The sequence below is a fragment of the Triticum aestivum genome, chromosome 5A, assembly GCF_018294505.1.
Source record: "Triticum aestivum cultivar Chinese Spring chromosome 5A, IWGSC CS RefSeq v2.1, whole genome shotgun sequence".
Lineage (NCBI taxonomy): Eukaryota > Viridiplantae > Streptophyta > Magnoliopsida > Poales > Poaceae > Triticum > Triticum aestivum.
In genome coordinates this window covers 63,516,463-63,537,952 of record NC_057806.1, presented here as the reverse complement: position 1 = coordinate 63,537,952, position 21,490 = coordinate 63,516,463, and the positions used below count along the sequence as shown (strand labels likewise).

Sequence of the window (21,490 nt, the reverse complement as noted above, 5' to 3'; positions counted from 1 at the left end):
CTTCGTAGTTGAGCGAGAGAGTAAGTAGTATAGGGCATTATCCATTAGTAGGCGACGGTTGTAATGGTAGTAAGAATGTACGGCCGTCTTTGTAGCGGACGTGGGAGTGGGAAGCATAAGGGATGAAGCCGGGGTAACATGTCGGATGCGATCATATAGCACTAAAGCACTGGATCCCATCAGAACTCCGAAGTTAAGCGTGCTTGGGCGAGAGTAGTACTAGGATGGGTGACCTCCTGGGAAGTCCTCCTGTTGCATTCCCTTTTTTAATTATTTTTGTACGTACGTGAGGAACAGAACGCACGTGCGTGATATATATTAAGCCTGTCATCATATTTTTGACATTTGCGATATGTTTTAGCTCGGAGCTCATTAGTCACGCGTCTAGGGAGAGTTGGGGCGCGAAAAGCGCGTTCTGAAAGGGGTGTAAAATACGTGTTGCTGCGGTATAGAGGGAGGGGTGGAAATTGTGGTAAACTCGTCTACGTAGTTGAGCGAGAGAGTAAGTAGTATAGGGCATTATCCATTAGTAGGCGACGGTTGTAATGGTAGTAAGAATGTACGGCCGTCTTTGTAGCGGACGTGGGAGTGGGAAGCATAAGGGATGAAGCCGGGGGTAACATGTCGGATGCGATCATACCAGCACTAAAGCACCGGATCCCATCAGAACTCCGAAGTTAAGCGTGCTTGGGCGAGAGTAGTACTAGGATGGGTGACCTCTTGGGAAGTCCTCGTGTTGCATTCCCTTTTTTAATTATTTTTGTACGTACGTGAGGAACAGAACGCACGTGCGTGATATATATTAAGCCTGTCATCATATTTTTGACATTTGCGATATGTTTTAGCTCGGAGCTCATTAGTCACGCGTCTAGGGAGAGTTGGGGCGCGAAAAGCGCGTTCTGAAAGGGGTGTAAAATACGTGTTGCTGCGGTATAGAGGGAGGGGTGGAAATCGTGGTAAACTCGTCTTCGTAGTTGAGCGAGAGAGTAAGTAGTATAGGGCATTATCCATTAGTAGGCGACGGTTGTAATGATAGTAAGAATGTACGGCCGTCTTTGTAGCGGACGTGGGAGTGGGAAGCATAAGGGATGAAGCCGGGGTAACATGTCGGATGCGATCATACCAGCACTAAAGCACCGGATCCCATCAGAACTCCGAAGTTAAGCGTGCTTGGGCGAGAGTAGTACTAGGATGGGTGACCTCCTGGGAAGTCCTCCTGTTGCATTCCCTTTTTTAATTATTTTTGTATGTACGTGAGGAACAGAACGCACGTGCGTGATATATATTAAGCCTGTCATCATAGTTTTGACATTTGCGATATGTTTTAGCTCGGAGCTCATTAGTCACGCGTCTAGGGAGAGTTGGGGCGTGAAAAGCGCGTTCTGAAAGGGGTGTAAAATACGTGTTGCTGCGGTATAGAGGGAGGGGTGGAAATCGTGGTAAACTCGTCTTCGTAGTTGAGCGAGAGAGTAAGTAGTATAGGGCATTATCCATTAGTAGGCGACGGTTGTAATGGTAGTAAGAATGTACGGCCGTCTTTGTAGCGGACGTGGGAGTGGGAAGCATAAGGGATGAAGCCGGGGTAACATGTCGGATGCGATCATATAGCACTAAAGCACCGGATCCCATCAGAACTCTGAAGTTAAGCGTGCTTGGGCGAGAGTAGTACTAGGATGGGTGACCTCCTGGGAAGTCCTCCTGTTGCATTCCCTTTTTTAATTATTTTTGTACGTATGTGAGGAACAGAACGCACGTGCGTGATATATATTAAGCCTGTCATCATATTTTTGACATTTGCGATATGTTTTAGCTCGGAGCTCATTAGTCACGCGTCTAGGGAGAGTTGGGGCGCGAAAAGCGCATTCTGAAAGGGGTGTAAAATACGTGTTGCTGCGGTATAGAGGGAGGGGTGGAAATCGTGGTAAACTCGTCTTCGTAGTTGAGCGAGAGAGTAAGTAGTATAGGGCATTATCCATTAGTAGGCGACGGTTGTAATGGTAGTAAGAATGTACGGCCGTCTTTGTAGCGGACGTGGGAGTGGGAAGCATAAGGGATGAAGCCGGGGGTAACATGTCGTATGCGATCATACCAGCACTAAAGCACCGGATCCCATCAGAACTCCGAAGTTAAGCGTGCTTGGGTGAGAGTAGTACTAGGATGGGTGACCTCCTGGGAAGTCCTCGTGTTGCATTCCCTTTTTTAATTATTTTTGTACGTACGTGAGGAACAGAACGCACGTGCGTGATATATATTAAGCCTGTCATTATATTTTTGACATTTGCGATATGTTTTAGCTCGGAGCTCATTAGTCACGCGTCTAGGGAAAGTTGGGGCGCGAAAAGCGCGTTCTGAAAGCGGTGTAAAATACGTGTTGCTGCGGTATAGAGGGAGGGGTGGAAATCTTGGTAAACTCGTCATCGTAGTTGAGCGAGAGAGTAAGTAGTATAGGGCATTATCCATTAGTAGGCGACGGTTGTAACGGTAGTAAGAATGTACGGCCGTCTTTGTAGCGGACGTGGGAGTGGGAAGCATAAGGGATGAAGCCGGGGTAACATGTCGGATGCGATCATACCAGCACTAAAGCACCGGATCCCATCAAAACTCCGAAGTTAAGCGTGCTTGGGCGAGAGTAGTACTAGGATGGGTGACCTCCTGGGAAGTCCTCGTGTTGCATTCCCTTTTTTAATTATTTTTGTACGTACGTGAGGAACAGAACGCACGTGCGTGATATATATTAAGCATGTCATCATATTTTTGACATTTGCGATATGTTTTAGCTCTGAGTTCATTAGTCACGCGTCTAGGGAGAGTTGGGGCGCGAAAAGCGCGTTCTGAAAGGGGTGTAAAATACGTGTTGCTGCGGTATAGAGGGAGGGGTGGAAATCGTGGTAAACTCGTCTTCGTAGTTGAGCGAGAGAGTAAGTAGTATAGGGCATTATCCATTAGTAGGCGACGGTTGTAATGGTAGTAAGAATGTACGGCCGTCTTTGTAGCGGACGTGGGAGTGGGAAGCATAAGGGATGAAGCCGGGGTAACATGTCGGATGCGATCATATAGCACTAAAGCACTGGATCCCATCAGAACTCCGAAGTTAAGCGTGCTTGGGCGAGAGTAGTACTAGGATGGGTGACCTCCTGGGAAGTCCTCCTGTTGCATTCCCTTTTTTAATTATTTTTGTACGTACGTGAGGAACAGAACGCACGTGCGTGATATATATTAAGCCTGTCATCATATTTTTGACATTTGCGATATGTTTTAGCTCGGAGCTCATTAGTCACGCGTCTAGGGAGAGTTGGGGCGCGAAAAGCGCGTTCTGAAAGGGGTGTAAAATACGTGTTGCTGCGGTGTAGAGGGAGGGGTGGAAATCGTGGTAAACTCGTCTTCGTAGTTGAGCGAGAGAGTAAGTAGTATAGGGCATTATACATTAGTAGGCGACGGTTGTAATGGTAGTAAGAATGTACGGCCGTCTTTGTAGCGGACGTGGGAGTGGGAAGCATAAGGGATGAAGCCGGGGGTAACATGTCGGATGCGATCATACCAGCACTAAAGCACCGGATCCCATCAGAACTCCGTAGTTAAGTGTGCTTGGGCGAGAGTAGTACTAGTATGGGTGACCTCCTGGGAAGTCCTCGTGTTGCATTCCCTTTTTTAATTATTTTTGTACGTACGTGAGGAATAGAACGCACGTGCGTGATATATATTAAGCCTGTCATCATATTTTTGACATTTGCGATATGTTTTAGCTCGGAGCTCATTAGTCACGCGTCTAGGGAGAGTTGGGGCGCGAAAAGCGCGTTCTGAAAGGGGTGTAAAATAAGTGTTGCTGCAGTATAGAGGGAGGGGTGGAAATCGTGGTAAACTCGTCTTCGTAGTTGAGCGAGACAGTAAGTAGTATAGGGCATTATCCATTAGTAGGCGACGGTTGTAATGGTAGTAAAATTTACGGCCGTCTTTGTAGCGGACGTGGGAGTGGGAAGCATAAGGGATGAAGCCGGGGTTAACATGTCGGATGCGATCATACCAGCACTAAAGCACCGGATCCCATCAGAACTCCGAAGTTAAGCGTGCTTGGGCGAGAGTAGTACTAGGATGGGTGACCTCCTGGGAAGTCCTCGTGTTGCATTCCCTTTTTTAATTATTATTGTACGTACATGAGGAACAGAACGCACGTGCGTGATATATATTAAGCCTGTCATCATATTTTTGACATTTGCGATATGTTTTAGCTCGGAGCTCATTAGTCACGCGTCTAGGGAGAGTTGGGGCGCGAAAAGTGCGTTCTGAAAGGGGCGTAAAATACGAGTTGCTGCGGTATAGAGGGACGGGTGGAAATCGTGGTAAACTCGTCTTCGTAGTTGAGCGAGACAGTAAGAACGCACGTGCGTGATATATATTAAGCCTGTCATCATATTTTTGACATTTGCGATATGTTTTAGCTCGGAGCTCATTAGTCACGCGTCTAGGGATAGTTGGGGCGCGAAAAGCGCGTTCTGAAAGGGTCGTAAAATACGTGTTGCTGCGGTATAGAGGGAGGCGTGGAAATCGTGGTAAACTCGTCTTCGTAGTTGAGCGAGACAGTAAGTAGTATAGGGCATTATCCATTAGTAGGCGACGGTTGTAATGATAGGAAGAATGTACGGCCGTCTTTGTAGCGGGCGTGGGAGTGGGAAGCATAAGGGATGAAGCCGGGGGCAACATGTCGGATGCGATCATACCAGCACTAAAGCACCGGATCCCATCAGAACTCCGAAGTTAAGCGTGCTTGGGCGAGAGTAGTACTAGGATGGTTGACCTCCTGGGAAGTCCTCGTGTTGCATTCCCCTTTTTAATTATTTTTGTACGTACGTGAGGAACAGAACGCACGTGCGTGATATATATTAAGCCTGTCATCATATTTTTGACATTTGCGATATGTTTTAGCTCGGAGCTCATTAGTCACGCGTCTAGGGAGAGTTGGGGCGCGAAAAGGGCGTTCTGAAAGGGGTGTAAAATACGTGTTGCTGCGGTATAGAGGGAGGGGTGGAAATCGTGGTAAACTCGTCTTCGTAGTTGAGCGAGACAGTAAGTAGTATAGGGCATTATCCATTAGTAGGCGACGGTTGTAATGGTAGTAAGAATGTACGGTCGGCTTTGTAGCGGACGTGGGAGTGGGAAGCATAAGGGATGAAGCCGGGGGTAACATGTCGGATGCGATCATACCAACACTAAAGCACCGGATACCATCAGAACTCTGAAGTTAAGTGTGCTTGGGCGAGAGTAGTACTAGGATGGGTGACCTCCTGGGAAGTCCTCGTGTTGCATTCCCTTTTTTAATTATTTTTGTACGTATGTGAGGAACAGAATGCACGTGCGTGATATATATTAAGCCTGTCATCATATTTTTGACATTTGCGATATGTTTTAGCTCGGAGCTCATTAGTCACGCGTCTAGGGAGAGTTGGGGCGCGAAAAGCGTGTTCTGAAAGGGGTGTAAAATACGTGTTGCTGCGGTATAGAGGGAGGGGTGGAAATCGTGGTAAACTCTTCTTCGTAGTTGAGCGAGACAGTAAGTAGTATAGGGCATTATCCATTAGTAGGCGACGGTTGTAATGGTAGTAAGAATGTACGGCCGTCTTTGTAGCGGACGTGGGAGTGGGAAGCATATGGGATGAAGCCGGGGGCAACATGTTGGATGCGATCATACCAGCACTAAAGCACCAGATCCCATCAGAACTCCGAAGTTAAGCGTGCTTGGGCGAGAGTAGTACTAGGATGGGTGACCTCCTGGGAAGTCCTCGTGTTGCATTCTCTTTTTTAATTATTTTTGTACGTACGTGAGGAACAGAACGCACGTGCGTGAGATATATTAAGCCTGTCATCATATTTTGACATTTGCGATATGTTTTAGCTCGGAGCTCATTAGTCACGCGTCTAGGGAGAGTTGGGGCGCGAAAAGCGCGTTCTGAAAAGGGTGTAAAATACGTGTTGCTGCGGTATAGAGGGAGGGGTGGAAATCATGGTAAACTCGTCTTCGTTGTTGAGCGAGAGAGTAAGTAGTATAGGGCATTATCCATTAGTAGGCGACGGTTGTAATGGTAGTCTGAATGTACGGCCGGCTTTGTAGAGGACGTGGGAGTGGGAAGCATAAGGGATGAAGCCGGGGGCAACAGGTCGGATGCGATCATACCAGCACTAAAGCACCGGATCCCATCAGAACTCCGAAGTTAAGCGTGCTTGGGCGAGAGTAGTACTAGGATGGGTGACCTCCTGGGAAGTCCTCGTGTTGCATTCCCTTTTTTAATTATTTTTGTACGTACGTGAGGAACAGAATGCACGTGCGTGATATATATTAAGCCTGTCATCATATTTTTGACATTTGCGATATGTTTTAGCTCGGAGCTCATTAGTCACGCGTCTAGGGAGAGTTGGGGCGCGAAAAGCGCATTTTGAAAGGGGTGTAAAATACGTGTTGCTGCGGTATAGAGGGAGGGGTGGAAATCGTGGTAAACTCGTCTTCGTAGTTGAGCGAGAGAGTAAGTAGTATAGGGCATTATCCATTAGTAGGCGACGGTTGTAATGGTAGTAAGAATGTACGGCCGGCTTTGTAGAGGACGTGGGAGTGGGAAGCATAAGGGATGAAGCCGGGGGCAACATGTCGGATGCGATCATACCAGCACTAAAGCACCGGATCCCATCAGAACTTCGAAGTTAAGCGTGCTTGGGCGAGAGTAGTACTAGGATGGGTGACCTCCCGGGAAGTCCTCGTGTTGCATTCCCTTTTTTAATTATTTTTGTACGTACGTGAGGAACAGAACGCACGTGCGTGATATATATTAAGCCTGTCATCATATTTTTGACATTTGCAATATGTTTTAGCTCGGAGCTCATTAGTCACGCGTCTAGGGAGAGTTGGGGCGCGAAAAGCGCGTTCTGAAAGGGGTGTAAAATACGTGTTGCTGCGGTATAGAGGGAGGGGTAGAAATCGTGGTAAACTCGTCTTTGTAGTTGAGCGAGAGAGTAAGTAGTATAGGGCATTATCCATTAGTAGGCGACGGTTGTAATGGTAGTAAGAATGTACGGCCGGCTTTGTAGCGTACGTGGGAGTGGGAAGCATAAGGGATGAAGCCGGGGGTAACATGTTGGATGCGATCATACCAGCACTAAAGCACCGGATCCCATCAGAACTCCGAAGTTAAGCGTGCTTGGGCGAGAGTAGTACTAGGATGGGTGACCTCCTGGGAAGTCCTCGTGTTGCATTCCCTTTTTTAATTATTTTTGTACGTACGTGAGGAACAGAACGCACGTGCGTGATATATATTAAGCCTGTCATCATATTTTTGACATTTGCGATATGTTTTAGCTCGGAGCTCATTAGTCACGCGTCTAGGAAGAGTTGGGGCGCGAAAAGCGCGTTCTGAAAAGTGTGTAAAATACGTGTTGCTGCGGTATAGAGGGAGGGGTGGAAATCGTGGTAACTCGTCTTCGTTGTTGAGCGAGAGAGTAAGTAGTATAGGGCATTATCCATTATTAGGCGACGGTTGTAATGGTAGTATGAATGTACGGCCGGCTTTGTAGAGGACGTGGGAGTGGGAAGCATAAGGGATGAAGCCGGGGGCAACAGGTCGGATGCGATCATACCAGCACTAAAGCACCAGATCCCATCAGAACTCCGAAGTTAAGCGTGCTTGGGCGAGAGTAGTACTAGGATGGGTGACCTCCTGGGAAGTCCTCGTGTTGCATTCTCTTTTTTAATTATTTTTGTACGTACGTGAGGAACAGAACGCACGTGCGTGAGATATATTAAGCCTGTCATCATATTTTTGACATTTGCGATATGTTTTAGCTCGGAGCTCATTAGTCACGCGTCTAGGGAGAGTTGGGGCGCGAAAAGCGCGTTCTGAAAAGGGTGTAAAATACGTGTTGCTGCGGTATAGAGGGAGGGGTGGAAATCATGGTAAACTCGTCTTCGTTGTTGAGCGAGAGAGTAAGTAGTATAGGGCATTATCCATTAGTAGGCGACGGTTGTAATGGTAGTCTGAATGTACGGCCGGCTTTGTAGAGGACGTGGGAGTGGGAAGCATAAGGGATGAAGCCGGGGGCAACAGGTCGGATGCGATCATACCAGCACTAAAGCACCGGATCCCATCAGAACTCCGAAGTTAAGCGTGCTTGGGCGAGAGTAGTACTAGGATGGGTGACCTCCTGGGAAGTCCTCGTGTTGCATTCCCTTTTTTAATTATTTTTGTACGTACGTGAGGAACAGAACGCACGTGCGTGATATATATTAAGCCTGTCATCATATTTTTGACATTTGCGATATGTTTTAGCTCGGAGCTCATTAGTCACGCGTCTAGGAAGAGTTGGGGCGCGAAAAGCGCGTTCTGAAAAGGGTGTAAAATACGTGTTGCTGCGGTATAGAGGGAGGGGTGGAAATCGTGGTAACTCGTCTTCGTTGTTGAGCGAGAGAGTAAGTAGTATAGGGCATTATCCATTATTAGGCGACGGTTGTAATGGTAGTATGAATGTACGGCCGGCTTTGTAGAGGACGTGGGAGTGGGAAGCATAAGGGATGAAGCCGGGGGCAACAGGTCGGATGCGATCATACCAGCACTAAAGCACCGGATCCAATCAGAACTTCGAAGTTAAGCGTGCTTGGGTGAGAGTAGTACTAGGATGGGTGACCTCCTGGGAAGTCCTCGTGTTGCATTCCCTTTTTTAATTATTTTTGTACGTACGTGAGGAACAGAACGCACGTGGGTGATATATATTAAGCCTGTCATCATATTTTTGACATTTGCGATATGTTTTAGCTCGGAGCTCATTAGTCACGCGTCTAGGGAGAGTTGGGGCGCGAAAAGCGCGTTCTGAAAGGGGTGTAAAATACGTGTTTCTGCGGTATAGAGGGAGGGCTGGAAATCGTGGTAAACTCGTCTTCGTAGTTGAGCGAGAGAGTAAGTAGTATAGGGCATTATCCATTAGTAGGCGACGGTTGTAATGGTAGTAAGAATGTACGGCCGGCTTTGTAGAGGACGTGGGAGTGGGAAGCATAAGGGATGAAGCCGGGGGCAACATGTCGGATGCGATCATACCAGCACTAAAGCACCGGATCCCATCAGAACTCCGAAGTTAAGCGTGCTTGGGCGAGAGTAGTACTAGGATGGGTGACCTCCTGGGAAGTCCTCGTGTTGCATTCCCTTTTTTAATTATTTTTGTACGTACGTGAGGAACAGAACACACGTGCGTGATATATATTAAGCCTGTCATCATATTTTTGACATTTGCGATATGTTTTAGCTCGGAGCTCATTAGTCACGCGTCTAGGGAGAGTTGGGGCGCGAAAAGCGCGTTCTGAAAGGGGTGTAAAATACGTGTTTCTGCGGTATAGAGGGAGGGCTGGAAATCGTGGTAAACTCGTCTTCGTAGTTGAGCGAGAGAGTAAGTAGTATAGGGCATTATCCATTAGCAGGCGACGGTTGTAATGGTAGTAAGAATGTACGGCCGTCTTTGTAGCGGACGTGGGAGTGGGAAGCATAAGGGATGAAGCCGGGGGCAACATGTCGGATGTGATCATACCAGCACTAAAGCACCGGATCCCATCAGAACTCCGAAGTTAAGCGTGCTTGGGCGAGAGTAGTACTAGGATGGGTGACCTCCCGGGAAGTCCTCGTGTTGCATTCCCTTTTTTAATTATTTTTGTACGTACGTGAGGAACAGAACGCACGTGCGTGATATATATTAAGCCTGTCATCATATTTTTGACATTTGCAATATGTTTTAGCTCGGAGCTCATTAGTCACGCGTCTAGGGAGAGTTGGGGCGCGAAAAGCGCGTTCTGAAAGGGGTGTAAAATACGGGTTGCTGCGGTATAGAGGGAGGGGTAGAAATCGTGGTAAACTCGTCTTCGTAGTTGAGCGAGAGAGTAAGTAGTATAGGGCATTATCCATTAGTAGGCGACGGTTGTAATGGTAGTAAGAATGTACGGCCGGCTTTGTAGCGTACGTGGGAGTGGGAAGCATAAGGGATGAAGCCGGGGGTAACATGTTGGATGCGATCATACCAGCACTAAAGCACCGGATCCCATCAGAACTCCGAAGTTAAGCGTGCTTGGGCGAGAGTAGTACTAGGATGGGTGACCTCCTGGGAAGTCCTCGTGTTGCATTCCCTTTTTTAATTATTTTTGTACGTACGTGAGGAACAGAACGCACGTGCGTGATATATATTAAGCCTGTCATCATATTTTTGACATTTGCGATATGTTTTAGCTCGGAGCTCATTAGTCACGCGTCTAGGAAGAGTTGGGGCGCGAAAAGCGCGTTCTGAAAAGGGTGTAAAATACGTGTTGCTGCGGTATAGAGGGAGGGGTGGAAATCGTGGTAACTCGTCTTCGTTGTTGAGCGAGAGAGTAAGTAGTATAGGGCATTATCCATTATTAGGCGACGGTTGTAATGGTAGTATGAATGTACGGCCGGCTTTGTAGAGGACGTGGGAGTGGGAAGCATAAGGGATGAAGCCGGGGGCAACAGGTCGGATGCGATCATACCAGCACTAAAGCACCGGATCCAATCAGAACTTCGAAGTTAAGCGTGCTTGGGTGAGAGTAGTACTAGGATGGGTGACCTCCTGGGAAGTCCTCGTGTTGCATTCCCTTTTTTAATTATTTTTGTACGTACGTGAGGAACAGAACGCACGTGGGTGATATATATTAAGCCTGTCATCATATTTTTGACATTTGCGATATGTTTTAGCTCGGAGCTCATTAGTCACGCGTCTAGGGAGAGTTGGGGCGCGAAAAGCGCGTTCTGAAAGCGGTGTAAAATATGTGTTTCTGCGGTATAGAGGGAGGGCTGGAAATCGTGGTAAACTCGTCTTCGTAGTTGAGCCAGAGAGTAAGTAGTATAGGGCATTATCCATTAGTAGGCGACGGTTGTAATGGTAGTAAGAATGTACGGCCGGCTTTGTAGAGGACGTGGGAGTGGGAAGCATAAGGGATGAAGCCGGGGGCAACATGTCGGATGCGATCATACCAGCACTAAAGCACCGGATCCCATCAGAACTCCGAAGTTAAGCGTGCTTGGGCGAGAGTAGTACTAGGATGGGTGACCTCCTGGGAAGTCCTCGTGTTGCATTCCCTTTTTTAATTATTTTTGTACGTACGTGAGGAACAGAACACACGTGCGTGATATATATTAAGCCTGTCATCATATTTTTGACATTTGCGATATGTTTTAGCTCGGAGCTCATTAGTCACGCGTCTAGGGAGAGTTGGGGCGCGAAAAGCGCGTTCTGAAAGGGGTGTAAAATACGTGTTGCTGCGGTATAGAGGGAGGGGTGGAAATCGTGGTAAACTCGTCTTCGTTGTTGAGCGAGAGAGTAAGTAGTATAGGGCATTATCCATTAGTAGGCGACGGTTGTAATGGTAGTAAGAATGTACGGCCGGCTTTGTAGAGGACGTGGGAGTGGGAAGCATAAGGGATGAAGCCGGGGGCAACAGGTCGGATGCGATCATACCAGCACTAAAGCACCGGATCCCATCATAACTCCGAAGTTAAGCGTGCTTGGGCGAGAGTAGTACTAGGATGGGTGACCTCCTGGGAAGTCCTCGTGTTGCATTCCCTTTTTTAATTATTTTTGTACGTACGTGAGGAACAGAACGCACGTGCGTGATATATATTAAGCCTGTCATCATATTTTTGACATTTGCGATATGTTTTAGCTCGGAGCTCATTAGTCACGCGTCTAGGGAGAGTTGGGGCGCGAAAAGCGCGTTCTGAAAGGGGTGTAAAATACGTGTTTCTGCGGTATAGAGGGAGGGCTGGAAATCGTGGTAAACTCGTCTTCGTAGTTGAGCGAGAGAGTAAGTAGTATAGGGCATTATCCATTACCAGGCGACGGTTGTAATGGTAGTAAGAATGTACGGCCGTCTTTGTAGCGGACGTGGGAGTGGGAAGCATAAGGGATGAAGCCGGGGGCAACATGTCGGATGCGATCATACCAGCACTAAAGCACCGGATCCCATCAGAACTCCGAAGTTAAGCGTGCTTGGGCGAGAGTAGTACTAGGATGGGTGACCTCCTGGGAAGTCCTCGTGTTGCATTCCCTTTTTTAATTATTTTTGTACGTACGTGAGGAACAGAACGCACGTGCGTGATATATATTAAGCCTGTCATCATATTTTTGACATTTGCAATATGTTTTAGCTCGGAGCTCATTAGTCACGCGTCTAGGGAGAGTTGGGGCGCGAAAAGCGCGTTCTGAAAGGGGTGTAAAATACGTGTTGCTGCGGTATAGAGGGAGGGGTGGAAATCGTGGTAAACTCGTCTTCGTAGTTGAGCGACAGAGTAAGTAGTATAGGGCATTATCCATTAGTAGGCGACGGTTGTAATGGTAGTAAGAATGTACGGCCGGCTTTGTAGCGTACGTGGGAGTGGGAAGCATAAGGGATGAAGCCGGGGGTAACATGTCGGATGCGATCATACCAGCACTAAAGCACCGGATCCCATCAAAACTCCGAAGTTAAGCGTGCTTGGGGGAGAGTAGTACTAGGATGGGTGACCTCTTGGGAAGTCCTCGTGTTGCATTCCCTTTTTTAATTATTTTTGTACGTACGTGAGGAACAGAACGCACGTGCGTGATATATATTAAGCTTGTCATCATATTTTTGACATTTGCGATATGTTTTAGCTCGGAGCTCATTAGTCACGCGTCTAGGAAGAGTTGGGGCGCGAAAAGCGCGTTCTGAAAAGGGTGTAAAATACGTGTTGCTGCGGTATAGAGGGAGGGGTGGAAATCGTGGTAACTCGTCTTCGTTGTTGAGCGAGAGAGTAAGTAGTATAGGGCATTATCCATTATTAGGCGATGGTTGTAATGGTAGTATGAATGTACGGCCGGCTTTTTAGAGGACGTGGGAGTGGGAAGCATAAGGGATGAAGCCGGGGGCAACAGGTCGGATGCGATCATACCTGCACTAAAGCATCGGATCCCATCAGAACTTCGAAGTTAAGCGTGCTTGGGCGAGAGTAGTACTAGGATGGGTGACCTCCTGGGAAGTCCTCGTGTTGCATTCCCTTTTTTAATTATTTTTGTACGTACGTGAGGAACAGAACGCACGTGCGTGATATATATTAAGCCTGTCATCATATTTTTGACATTTGCGATATGTTTTAGCTCGGAGCTCATTAGTCACGCGTCTAGGGAGAGTTGGGGCGCGAAAAGTGCGTTCTGAAAGGGGTGTAAAATACGTGTTGCTGCGGTATAGAGGGAGGGGTGGAAATCGTGGTAAACTCGTCTTCGTTGTTGAGCGAGAGAGTAAGTAGTATAGGGCATTATCCATTAGTAGGCGACGGTTGTAATGGTAGTAAGAATGTACGGCCGGCTTTGTAGACGACGTGGGATTGGGAAGCATAAGGGATGAAGCCGGGGGCAACAGGTCGGATGCGATCATACCAGCACTAAAGCACCGGATCCCATCAGAACTCCGAAGTTAAGCGTGCTTGGGCGAGAGTAGTACTAGGATGGGTGACCTCCTTGGAAGTCCTCGTGTTGCATTCCCTTTTTTAATTATTTTTGTACGTACGTGAGGAACAGAACGCACGTGCGTGATATATATTAAGCCTGTCATCATATTTTTGACATTTGCGATATGTTTTAGCTCGGAGCTCATTAGTCACGCGTCTAGGGAGAGTTGGGGCGCGAAAAGCGCGTTCTGAAAGGGGTGTAAAATACGTGTTTCTGCGGTATAGAGGGAGGGCTGGAAATCGTGGTAAACTCGTCTTCGTAGTTGAGCGAGAGAGTAAGTAGTATAGGGCATTATCCATTAGTAGGCGACGGTTGTAATGGTAGTAAGAATGTACGGCCGGCTTTGTAGAGGACGTGGGAGTGGGAAGCATAAGGGATGAAGCCGGGGGCAACATGTCGGATGCGATCATACCAGCACTAAAGCACCGGATCCCATCAGAACTTCGAAGTTAAGCGTGCTTGGGCGAGAGTAGTACTAGGATGGGTGACCTCCTGGGAAGTCCTCGTGTTGCATTCCCTTTTTTAATTATTTTTGTACGTACGTGAGGAACAGAACGCATGTGCGTGATATATATTAAGCCTGTCATCATATTTTTGACATTTGCGATATGTTTTAGCTCGGAGCTCATTAGTCACGCGTCTAGGGAGAGTTGGGGCGCGAAAAGCGCGTTCTGAAAGGGGTGTAAAATACGTGTTTCTGCGGTATAGAGGGAGGGCTGGAAATCGTGGTAAACTCGTCTTCGTAGTTGAGCGAGAGAGTAAGTAGTATAGGGCATTATCCATTTGTAGGCGACGGTTGTAATGGTAGTAAGAATGTACGGCCGGCTTTGTAGCGGACGTGGGAGTGGGAAGCATAAGTGATGAAGCCGGGGTAACATGTCGGTTGCGATCATACCAGCACTAAAGCACCGGATCCCATCAGAACTCCGAAGTTAAGCGTGCTTGGGCGAGAGTAGTACTAGGATGGGTGACCTCCTGGGAAGTCCTCGTGTTGCATTCCCTTTTTTAATTATTTTTGTACGTACGTGAGGAACAGAACGCACGTGCGTGATATATATTAAGCCTGTCATCGTATTTTTGACATTTGCAATATGTTTTAGCTCGGAGCTCATTAGTCACGCGTCTAGGAAGAGTTGGGGCGCGAAAAGCGTGTTCTGAAAGGGGTGTAAAATACGTGTTGCTGCGGTATAGAGGGAGGGGTGGAAATCGTGGTAAACTCGTCTTCGTAGTTGAGCGAGAGAGTAAGTAGTATAGGGCATTATCCATTAGTAGGCGACGGTTGTAATGGTAGTAAGAATGTACGGCCGGCTTTGTAGCGGACGTGGGAGTGGGAAGCATAAGTGATGAAGCCGGGGTAACATGTCGGTTGCGATCATACCAGCACTAAAGCACCGGATCCCATCAGAACTCCGAAGTTAAGCGTGCTTGGGCGAGAGTAGTACTAGGATGGGTGACCTCCTGGGAAGTCCTCGTGTTGCATTCCCTTTTTTAATTATTTTTGTACGTACGTGAGGAACAGACCGCACGTGCGTGATATATATTAAGCCTGTCATCATATTTTTGACATTTGCGATATGTTTTAGCTCGGAGCTCATTAGTCACGCGTCTAGGGAGAGTTGGGGCGCGAAAAGCGCGTTCTCAAAGGGGTGTAAAATACGTGTTGCTGCGGTACAGAGGGAGGGGTGGAAATCGTGGTAAACTCGTCTTTGTAGTTGAGCGAGCCAGTATGTAGTATAGGGCATTATCCATTAGTAGGCGACGGTTGTAATGGTAGTAAGAATGTACGGTCGTCTTTGGAGCGGACGTGGGAGTGGGAAGCATAAGGGATGAAGCCGGGGTAACATGTCGGATGCGATCATACTAGCACTAAAGCACCGGATCCCATGAGAACTCCGAAGTTAAGCGTGCTTGGGCGAGAGTAGTACTAGGATGGGTGACCTCCTGGGAAGTCCTCGTGTTGCATTCCCTTTTTTAATTATTTTTGTACGTACGTGAGGAACAGAACGCACGTGCGTGATATATATTAAGCCTGTCATCATATTTTTGACATTTGCGATATGTTTTAGCTCGGAGCTCATTAGTCACGCGTCTAGGGAGAGTTGGGGCGCGAAAAGCGCGTTCTGAAAGGGGTGTAAAATACGTGTTGCCGCGGTATAGAGGGAGGGTTGGAAATCGTGGTAAACTCATCTTCGCAGTTGAGCGAGAGAGTAAGTAGTATAGGGCATTATCCATTAGTAGGCGACGGTTGTAATGGTAGTAAGAATGTACGGCCGTCTTTGTAGCGGACGTGGGAGTGGGAAGCATAAGGGATGAAGCCGGGGGTAACATGTCGGATGCGATCATACCAGCACTAAAGCACCGGATCCCATCAGAACTCCGAAGTTAAGCGTGCTTGGGTGAGAGTAGTACTAGGATGGGTGACCTCCTGGGAAGTCCTCGTGTTGCATTCCCTTTTTTAATTATTTTTGTACGTACGTGAGGAACAGAATGCACGTGCGTGATATATATTAAGCCTGTCATCATATTTTTGACATTTGCGATATGTTTTAGCTCGGAGCTCATTAGTCACGCGTCTAGGGAGAGTTGGGGCGCGAAAAGCGCGTTCTGAAAGGGGTGTAAAATACGTGTTGCTGCGGTATAGAGGGAGGGGTGGAAATCGTGGTAAACTCGTCTTCGTAGTTGAGCGAGAGAGTAAGTAGTATAGGGCATTATCCATTAGTAGGCGACGGTTGTAATGGTAGTAAGAATGTACGGCCGGCTTTGTAGCGGACGTGGGAGTGGGAAGCATAAGGGATGAAGCCGGGGGCAATATGTCCGATGCGATCATACCAGCACTAAAGCACCAGATCCCATCAGAACTCCGAAGTTAAGTGTGCTTGGGCGAGAGTAGTACTAGGATGGGTGACCTCCTGGGAAGTCCTCGTGTTGCATTCCCTTTTTTAATTATTTTTGTACGTACGTGAGGAACAGAACGCACGTGCATGATATATATTAAGCCTGTCATCATATTTTTGACATTTGCGATATGTTTTAGCTCGGAGCTCATTAGTCAGGCGCCTAGGGAGAGTTGGGGCGCGAAAAGCGCGTTCTGAAAGGGGTGTAAAATACGTGTTGCTGCGGTATAGAGGGAGGGCTGGAAATTGTGGTAAACTCGTCTTCGTAGTTGAGCGAGAGAGTAAGTAGTATAGGGCATTATCCATTAGTAGGCGACGGTTGTAATGGTAGTAAGAATGTACGGCCGTCTTTGTAGCGGACGTGGGAGTGGGAAGCATAAGGGATGAAGCCGGGGGTAACATGTCGGATGCGATCATACCAGCACTAAAGCACCGGATCCCATCAGAACTCCGAAGTTAAGCGTGCTTGGGCGAGAGTAGTACTAGGATGGGTGACCTCCTGGGAATTCCTTGTGTTGCATTCCCTTTTTTAATTATATTAATCCTGTCATCATATTTTTGACATTTGCGATATGTCTTAGCTCAGAGCTCATTAGTCACGCGTCTAGGGAGAGTTGGGGCGCGAAAAGCGCGTTCTGAAAGGGGTGTAAAATACGTGTTGCTGCGGTATAGAGGGAGGGCTGGAAATCGTGGTAAACTCGTCTTCATAGTTGAGCGAGAGAGTAAGTAGTATAGGGCATTATCCATTAGTAGGCGACGGTTGTAATGGTAGTAAGAATGTACGGCCGTCTTTGTAGCGGACGTGGGAGTGGGAAGCATAAGGGATGAAGCCGGGGGTAACATGTCGGATGCGATCATACCAGCACTAAAGCACCGGATCCCATCAGAACTCCGAAGTTAAGCGTGCTTGGGCGAGAGTAGTACTAGGATGGGTGACCTCCTGGGAAGTCCTTGTGTTTCATTCCCTTTTTTAATTTTTTTTGTACATACGTGAGGAACAGAACGCAGGTGCGTGATATATATTAAGCCTGTCATCATATTTTTGACATTTGCAATATGTTTTAGCTCGGAGCTCATTAGTCACGTGTCTAGGGAGAGTTGGGGCGCGAAAAGCGCGTTCTGAAAGGGGTGTAAAATACGTGTTGCTGCGGTATAGAGGGAGGGGTGGAAATCGTGGTAAACTCGTCTTCGTAGTTGAGCGAGAGAGTAAGTAGTATAGGGCATTATCCATTAGTAGGCGACGGATGTAATGGTAGTAAGAATGTACGGCCGGCTTTGTAGCGGACGTGGGAGTGGGAAGCATAAGGGATGAAGCCGGGGGCAACATGTCGGATGCGATCATACCAGCACTAAAGCACCGGATCCCATCAGAACTCCGAAATTAAGCGTGCTTGGGCGAGAGTAGTACTAGGATGCGTGACCTCCTGGGAAGTCCTTGTGTTGCATTCCCTTTTTTAATTATTTTTGTACGTACATGAGGAACAGAACGCACGTGCGTGATATATATTAAGCCTGTCATCATATTTTTGACATTTGCGATATGTTTTAGCTCGGAGCTCATTAGTCACGCGTCTAGGGAGAGTTGGGGCGCGAAAAGCGCGTTCTGAAAGGGGTGTAAAATACGTGTTGCTGCGGTATAGAGGGAGGGCTGAAAATTGTGGTAAACTCGTCTTCGTAGTTGAGCGAGAGAGTAAGTAGTATAGGGCATTATCCATTAGTAGGCGACGGTTGTAATGGTAGTAAGAATGTACGGCCGTCTTTGTAGCGGACGTGGGAGTGGGAAGCATAAGGGATGAAGCCGGGGGTAACATGTCGGATGCGATCATACCAGCACTAAAGCACCGGATCCCATCAGAACTCCGAAGTTAAGCGTGCTTGGGCGAGAGTAGTACTAGGATGGGTAACCTCCTGGGAGGTCCTTGTGTTGCATTCCCTTTTTTAATTATATTAAGCCTGTCATCATATTTTTGACATTTGCGATATGTTTTAGCTCGGAGCTCATTAGTCACGCGTCTAGGGAGAGTTGGGGCGCGAAAAGCGCGTTCTGAAAGGGGTGTAAAATACGTGTTGCTGCGGTATAGAGGGAGGGCTGGAAATCGTGGTAAACTCGTCTTCGTAGTTGAGCGAGAGAGTAAGTAGTATAGGGCATTATACATTAGTAAGCGACGGTTGTAATGGTAGTAAGAATGTACGGCCGTCTTTGTAGCGGACGTGGGAGTGGGAAGCATAAGGGATGAAGCCGGGGGTAACATGTCGGATGCGATCATACCAGCACTAAAGCATCGGATCCCATCAGAACTCCGAAGTTAAGCGTGCTTGGGGGAGAGTAGTACTAGGATGGGTGACCTCTTGGGAAGTCCTCGTGTTGCATTCCCTTTTTTAATTATTTTTGTACGTACGTGAGGAACAGAACGCAGGTGCGTGATATATATTAAGCATGTCATCATATTTTTGACATTTGCGATATGTTTTAGCTCGGAGCTCATTAGTCACGCGTCTAGGGAGAGTTGGGGCGCGAAAAGCGCGTTCTGAAAGGGGTGTAAAATACGTGTTGCTGCGGTATAGAGGGAGGGCTGGAAATCGTGGTAAACTCGTCTTCGTAGTTGAGCGAGAGAGTAAGTATTATAGGGCATTATCCATTAGTAGGCGACGGTTGTAATGGTAGTAAGAATGTATGGCCGTCTTTGTAGCGGACGTGGGAGTGGGAAGCATAAGGGATGAAGCCGGGGTAACATGTCGGATGCGATCATACCAGCACTAAAGCACCGGATCCCATCAGAACTCCGAAGTTAAGCGTGCTTGGGCGAGAGTAGTACTAGGATGGGTGACCTCCTGGGAAGTCCTCGTGTTGCATTCCCTTTTTTAATTATTTTTGTACGTACGTGAGGAACAGAACGCAGGTGCGTGATATATATTAAGCCTGTCATCATATTTTTGACATTTGCAATATGTTTTAGCTCGGAGCTCATTAGTCACGCGTCTAGGGAGAGTTGGGGCGCGAAAAGTGCGTTCTAAAAGGGGTGTAAAATACGTGTTGCTGCGGTATAGAGGGAGGGGTGGAAATCGTGGTAAACTCGTCTTCGTAGTTGAGCGAGAGAGTAAGTAGTATAGGGCATTATCCATTAGTAGGCGACGGTTGTAATGGTAGTAAGAATGTACGGCCGGCTTTGTAGCGGACGTGGGAGTGGGAAGCATAAGGGATGAAGCCGGGGGTAACATGTCGGATGCGATCATACCAGCACTAAAGCACCGGATCCCATCAGAACTCTGAAGTTAAGCGTGCTTGGGCGAGAGTAGTACTAGGATGGGTGACCTCCTGGGAAGTCCTCGTGTTGCATTCCCCTTTTTAATTATTTGTGTACGTACGTGAGGAACAGAACGCACGTGCGTGATATATATTAAGCCTGTCATCATATTTTTGACATTTGCGATATGTTTTAGCTCGGAGCTCATTAGTCACGCGTCTAGGGAGAGTTGGGGCGCGAAAAGCGCGTTCTGAAAGGGGTGTAAAATAAGTGTTGCTGCGGTATAGAGGGAGGGGTGGAAATCGTGGTAAACTTGTCTTCGTAGTTGAGCGAGAGAGTAAGTAGTATAGGGCATTATCCATTAGTAGGCGACGGTTGTAATGGTAGTAAGAATGTACGGCCGTCTTTGTAGCGGACGTGGGAGTGGGAAGCATAAGGGATGAAGCCGGGGGTAACATGTCGGATGCGATCATACCAGCACTAAAGCACCGGATCCCATCAGAACTCCGAAGTTAAGCGTGCTTGGGCGAGAGTAGTACTAGGATGGGTAACCTCCTGGGAGGTCCTTGTGTTGCATTCCCTTTTTTAATTATATTAAGCCTGTCATCATATTTTTGACATTTGCGATATGTTTTAGCTCGGAGCTCATTAGTCACGCGTCTAGGGAGAGTTGGGGCGCGAAAAGAGCGTTCTGAAAGGGGTGTAAAATACGTGTTGCTGCGGTATAGAGGGAGGGCTGGAAATCGTGGTAAACTCGTCTTCGTAGTTGAGCGAGAGAGTAAGTAGTATAGGGTATTATCCATTAGTAGGCGACGGTTGTAATGGTAGTAAGAATGTACGGCCGTCTTTGTAGCGGACGTGGGAGTGGGAAGCATAAGGGATGAAGCCGGGGGTAACATGTCGGATGCGATCATACCAGCACTAAAGCACCGGATCCCATCAGAACTCCGAAGTTAAGCGTGCTTAGGCGAGAGTAGTACTAGGATGGGTGACCTCCTGGGAAGTCCTCGTGTTGCATTCCCTTTTTTAATTATTTTTGTACGTACGTGAGGAACAGAACGCAGGTGCGTGATATATATTAAGCCTGTCATCATATTTTTGACATTTGCAATATGTTTTAGCTCGGAGCTCATTAGTCACGTGTCTAGGGAGAGTTGGGGCGCGAAAAGCGCGTTCTAAAAGGGGTGTAAAATACGTGTTGCTGCGGTATAGAGGGAGGGGTGGAAATCGTGGTAAACTCGTCTTCGTAGTTGAGCGAGAGAGTAAGTAGTATAGGGCATTATCCATTAGTAGGCGACGGTTGTAATGGTAGTAAGAATGTACGGCCGGCTTTGTAGCGGACGTGGGAGTGGGAAGCATAAGGGATGAAGCCGGGGGTAACATGTCGGATGCGATCATACCAGCACTAAAGCACCGGATCCCATCAGAACTCCGAAGTTAAGCGTGCTTGGGCGAGAGTAGTACTAGGACGGGTGACCTCCTGGGAAGTCCTCGTGTTGCATTCCCTTTTTTAATTATTTTTGTACGTACGTGAGGAACAGAACGCACGTGCGTGATATATATTAAGCCTGTCATCATATTTTTGACATTTGCGATATGTTTTAGCTCGGAGCTCATTAGTCACGCGTCTAGGGAGAGTTGGGGCGCGAAAAGCGCGTTCTGAAAGGGGTGTAAAATAAGTGTTGCTGCGGTATAGAGGGAGGGGTGGAAATTGTGGTAAACTTGTCTTCGTATTTGAGCGAGAGAGTAAGTAGTATAGGGCATTATCCATTAGTAGGCGACAGTTGTAATGGTAGTAAGAATGTACGGCCGTCTTTGTAGCGGACATGGGAGTGGGAAGCATAAGGGATGAAGCAG

At 47.6% G+C, this 21,490-nt stretch overlaps 44 non-coding genes across 44 annotated transcripts; all 44 read left to right on the top strand.

Moving 5' to 3' along the window:
• Positions 1 to 143: 143 nt before the first annotated feature.
• On the top strand, positions 144 to 261 carry LOC123108957 (5S ribosomal RNA). Its single transcript, XR_006452300.1, has one exon. It is a non-coding gene; the product is annotated as a 5S ribosomal RNA (ribosomal RNA).
• Positions 262 to 626: 365 nt separating this feature from the next.
• LOC123109177 (5S ribosomal RNA) lies at positions 627 to 745 on the top strand. Its single transcript, XR_006452474.1, has one exon. It is a non-coding gene; the product is annotated as a 5S ribosomal RNA (ribosomal RNA).
• A 364-nt stretch (positions 746 to 1,109) lies between these two features.
• LOC123109765 (5S ribosomal RNA) lies at positions 1,110 to 1,228 on the top strand. Its single transcript, XR_006453007.1, has one exon. It is a non-coding gene; the product is annotated as a 5S ribosomal RNA (ribosomal RNA).
• A 364-nt stretch (positions 1,229 to 1,592) lies between these two features.
• LOC123108965 (5S ribosomal RNA) lies at positions 1,593 to 1,710 on the top strand. The gene has a single exon (XR_006452308.1). It is a non-coding gene; the product is annotated as a 5S ribosomal RNA (ribosomal RNA).
• Positions 1,711 to 2,075: 365 nt separating this feature from the next.
• LOC123109613 (5S ribosomal RNA) lies at positions 2,076 to 2,194 on the top strand. Its single transcript, XR_006452845.1, has one exon. It is a non-coding gene; the product is annotated as a 5S ribosomal RNA (ribosomal RNA).
• A 364-nt stretch (positions 2,195 to 2,558) lies between these two features.
• On the top strand, positions 2,559 to 2,677 carry LOC123109657 (5S ribosomal RNA). The gene has a single exon (XR_006452895.1). It is a non-coding gene; the product is annotated as a 5S ribosomal RNA (ribosomal RNA).
• A 364-nt stretch (positions 2,678 to 3,041) lies between these two features.
• LOC123108956 (5S ribosomal RNA) lies at positions 3,042 to 3,159 on the top strand. The gene has a single exon (XR_006452299.1). It is a non-coding gene; the product is annotated as a 5S ribosomal RNA (ribosomal RNA).
• A 365-nt stretch (positions 3,160 to 3,524) lies between these two features.
• Positions 3,525 to 3,643, top strand: LOC123109745 (5S ribosomal RNA). Its single transcript, XR_006452985.1, has one exon. It is a non-coding gene; the product is annotated as a 5S ribosomal RNA (ribosomal RNA).
• A 364-nt stretch (positions 3,644 to 4,007) lies between these two features.
• On the top strand, positions 4,008 to 4,126 carry LOC123109511 (5S ribosomal RNA). The gene has a single exon (XR_006452738.1). It is a non-coding gene; the product is annotated as a 5S ribosomal RNA (ribosomal RNA).
• A 575-nt stretch (positions 4,127 to 4,701) lies between these two features.
• Positions 4,702 to 4,820, top strand: LOC123109506 (5S ribosomal RNA). The gene has a single exon (XR_006452733.1). It is a non-coding gene; the product is annotated as a 5S ribosomal RNA (ribosomal RNA).
• Positions 4,821 to 5,185: 365 nt separating this feature from the next.
• Positions 5,186 to 5,304, top strand: LOC123108840 (5S ribosomal RNA). The gene has a single exon (XR_006452175.1). It is a non-coding gene; the product is annotated as a 5S ribosomal RNA (ribosomal RNA).
• A 365-nt stretch (positions 5,305 to 5,669) lies between these two features.
• On the top strand, positions 5,670 to 5,788 carry LOC123109569 (5S ribosomal RNA). Its single transcript, XR_006452801.1, has one exon. It is a non-coding gene; the product is annotated as a 5S ribosomal RNA (ribosomal RNA).
• A 364-nt stretch (positions 5,789 to 6,152) lies between these two features.
• On the top strand, positions 6,153 to 6,271 carry LOC123109500 (5S ribosomal RNA). The gene has a single exon (XR_006452727.1). It is a non-coding gene; the product is annotated as a 5S ribosomal RNA (ribosomal RNA).
• Positions 6,272 to 6,636: 365 nt separating this feature from the next.
• LOC123109645 (5S ribosomal RNA) lies at positions 6,637 to 6,755 on the top strand. The gene has a single exon (XR_006452881.1). It is a non-coding gene; the product is annotated as a 5S ribosomal RNA (ribosomal RNA).
• A 365-nt stretch (positions 6,756 to 7,120) lies between these two features.
• On the top strand, positions 7,121 to 7,239 carry LOC123109489 (5S ribosomal RNA). Its single transcript, XR_006452716.1, has one exon. It is a non-coding gene; the product is annotated as a 5S ribosomal RNA (ribosomal RNA).
• Positions 7,240 to 7,603: 364 nt separating this feature from the next.
• On the top strand, positions 7,604 to 7,722 carry LOC123109568 (5S ribosomal RNA). The gene has a single exon (XR_006452799.1). It is a non-coding gene; the product is annotated as a 5S ribosomal RNA (ribosomal RNA).
• Positions 7,723 to 8,087: 365 nt separating this feature from the next.
• On the top strand, positions 8,088 to 8,206 carry LOC123109478 (5S ribosomal RNA). The gene has a single exon (XR_006452705.1). It is a non-coding gene; the product is annotated as a 5S ribosomal RNA (ribosomal RNA).
• Positions 8,207 to 8,570: 364 nt separating this feature from the next.
• LOC123108737 (5S ribosomal RNA) lies at positions 8,571 to 8,689 on the top strand. The gene has a single exon (XR_006452063.1). It is a non-coding gene; the product is annotated as a 5S ribosomal RNA (ribosomal RNA).
• Positions 8,690 to 9,054: 365 nt separating this feature from the next.
• On the top strand, positions 9,055 to 9,173 carry LOC123109467 (5S ribosomal RNA). The gene has a single exon (XR_006452694.1). It is a non-coding gene; the product is annotated as a 5S ribosomal RNA (ribosomal RNA).
• Positions 9,174 to 9,538: 365 nt separating this feature from the next.
• LOC123109502 (5S ribosomal RNA) lies at positions 9,539 to 9,657 on the top strand. Its single transcript, XR_006452729.1, has one exon. It is a non-coding gene; the product is annotated as a 5S ribosomal RNA (ribosomal RNA).
• Positions 9,658 to 10,022: 365 nt separating this feature from the next.
• On the top strand, positions 10,023 to 10,141 carry LOC123109455 (5S ribosomal RNA). Its single transcript, XR_006452682.1, has one exon. It is a non-coding gene; the product is annotated as a 5S ribosomal RNA (ribosomal RNA).
• A 364-nt stretch (positions 10,142 to 10,505) lies between these two features.
• Positions 10,506 to 10,624, top strand: LOC123108736 (5S ribosomal RNA). Its single transcript, XR_006452062.1, has one exon. It is a non-coding gene; the product is annotated as a 5S ribosomal RNA (ribosomal RNA).
• A 365-nt stretch (positions 10,625 to 10,989) lies between these two features.
• Positions 10,990 to 11,108, top strand: LOC123109443 (5S ribosomal RNA). The gene has a single exon (XR_006452671.1). It is a non-coding gene; the product is annotated as a 5S ribosomal RNA (ribosomal RNA).
• Positions 11,109 to 11,473: 365 nt separating this feature from the next.
• On the top strand, positions 11,474 to 11,592 carry LOC123109795 (5S ribosomal RNA). The gene has a single exon (XR_006453040.1). It is a non-coding gene; the product is annotated as a 5S ribosomal RNA (ribosomal RNA).
• Positions 11,593 to 11,957: 365 nt separating this feature from the next.
• Positions 11,958 to 12,076, top strand: LOC123109417 (5S ribosomal RNA). Its single transcript, XR_006452646.1, has one exon. It is a non-coding gene; the product is annotated as a 5S ribosomal RNA (ribosomal RNA).
• A 365-nt stretch (positions 12,077 to 12,441) lies between these two features.
• Positions 12,442 to 12,560, top strand: LOC123108768 (5S ribosomal RNA). Its single transcript, XR_006452093.1, has one exon. It is a non-coding gene; the product is annotated as a 5S ribosomal RNA (ribosomal RNA).
• Positions 12,561 to 12,924: 364 nt separating this feature from the next.
• On the top strand, positions 12,925 to 13,043 carry LOC123109816 (5S ribosomal RNA). The gene has a single exon (XR_006453059.1). It is a non-coding gene; the product is annotated as a 5S ribosomal RNA (ribosomal RNA).
• Positions 13,044 to 13,408: 365 nt separating this feature from the next.
• Positions 13,409 to 13,527, top strand: LOC123109496 (5S ribosomal RNA). Its single transcript, XR_006452723.1, has one exon. It is a non-coding gene; the product is annotated as a 5S ribosomal RNA (ribosomal RNA).
• Positions 13,528 to 13,892: 365 nt separating this feature from the next.
• LOC123109549 (5S ribosomal RNA) lies at positions 13,893 to 14,011 on the top strand. The gene has a single exon (XR_006452778.1). It is a non-coding gene; the product is annotated as a 5S ribosomal RNA (ribosomal RNA).
• Positions 14,012 to 14,375: 364 nt separating this feature from the next.
• LOC123109483 (5S ribosomal RNA) lies at positions 14,376 to 14,494 on the top strand. The gene has a single exon (XR_006452710.1). It is a non-coding gene; the product is annotated as a 5S ribosomal RNA (ribosomal RNA).
• Positions 14,495 to 14,858: 364 nt separating this feature from the next.
• LOC123109482 (5S ribosomal RNA) lies at positions 14,859 to 14,977 on the top strand. Its single transcript, XR_006452709.1, has one exon. It is a non-coding gene; the product is annotated as a 5S ribosomal RNA (ribosomal RNA).
• A 364-nt stretch (positions 14,978 to 15,341) lies between these two features.
• Positions 15,342 to 15,460, top strand: LOC123109684 (5S ribosomal RNA). The gene has a single exon (XR_006452927.1). It is a non-coding gene; the product is annotated as a 5S ribosomal RNA (ribosomal RNA).
• Positions 15,461 to 15,825: 365 nt separating this feature from the next.
• Positions 15,826 to 15,944, top strand: LOC123109532 (5S ribosomal RNA). The gene has a single exon (XR_006452759.1). It is a non-coding gene; the product is annotated as a 5S ribosomal RNA (ribosomal RNA).
• Positions 15,945 to 16,309: 365 nt separating this feature from the next.
• LOC123108622 (5S ribosomal RNA) lies at positions 16,310 to 16,428 on the top strand. Its single transcript, XR_006451948.1, has one exon. It is a non-coding gene; the product is annotated as a 5S ribosomal RNA (ribosomal RNA).
• A 365-nt stretch (positions 16,429 to 16,793) lies between these two features.
• LOC123109451 (5S ribosomal RNA) lies at positions 16,794 to 16,912 on the top strand. The gene has a single exon (XR_006452678.1). It is a non-coding gene; the product is annotated as a 5S ribosomal RNA (ribosomal RNA).
• A 322-nt stretch (positions 16,913 to 17,234) lies between these two features.
• LOC123109780 (5S ribosomal RNA) lies at positions 17,235 to 17,353 on the top strand. The gene has a single exon (XR_006453025.1). It is a non-coding gene; the product is annotated as a 5S ribosomal RNA (ribosomal RNA).
• A 365-nt stretch (positions 17,354 to 17,718) lies between these two features.
• Positions 17,719 to 17,837, top strand: LOC123108769 (5S ribosomal RNA). Its single transcript, XR_006452094.1, has one exon. It is a non-coding gene; the product is annotated as a 5S ribosomal RNA (ribosomal RNA).
• Positions 17,838 to 18,202: 365 nt separating this feature from the next.
• Positions 18,203 to 18,321, top strand: LOC123109674 (5S ribosomal RNA). Its single transcript, XR_006452916.1, has one exon. It is a non-coding gene; the product is annotated as a 5S ribosomal RNA (ribosomal RNA).
• Positions 18,322 to 18,643: 322 nt separating this feature from the next.
• Positions 18,644 to 18,762, top strand: LOC123108716 (5S ribosomal RNA). Its single transcript, XR_006452044.1, has one exon. It is a non-coding gene; the product is annotated as a 5S ribosomal RNA (ribosomal RNA).
• A 364-nt stretch (positions 18,763 to 19,126) lies between these two features.
• Positions 19,127 to 19,245, top strand: LOC123109310 (5S ribosomal RNA). Its single transcript, XR_006452555.1, has one exon. It is a non-coding gene; the product is annotated as a 5S ribosomal RNA (ribosomal RNA).
• Positions 19,246 to 19,610: 365 nt separating this feature from the next.
• LOC123109485 (5S ribosomal RNA) lies at positions 19,611 to 19,729 on the top strand. Its single transcript, XR_006452712.1, has one exon. It is a non-coding gene; the product is annotated as a 5S ribosomal RNA (ribosomal RNA).
• Positions 19,730 to 20,094: 365 nt separating this feature from the next.
• LOC123109673 (5S ribosomal RNA) lies at positions 20,095 to 20,213 on the top strand. The gene has a single exon (XR_006452915.1). It is a non-coding gene; the product is annotated as a 5S ribosomal RNA (ribosomal RNA).
• A 322-nt stretch (positions 20,214 to 20,535) lies between these two features.
• Positions 20,536 to 20,654, top strand: LOC123109622 (5S ribosomal RNA). Its single transcript, XR_006452853.1, has one exon. It is a non-coding gene; the product is annotated as a 5S ribosomal RNA (ribosomal RNA).
• Positions 20,655 to 21,019: 365 nt separating this feature from the next.
• On the top strand, positions 21,020 to 21,138 carry LOC123109527 (5S ribosomal RNA). The gene has a single exon (XR_006452754.1). It is a non-coding gene; the product is annotated as a 5S ribosomal RNA (ribosomal RNA).
• Positions 21,139 to 21,490: the final 352 nt, after the last annotated feature.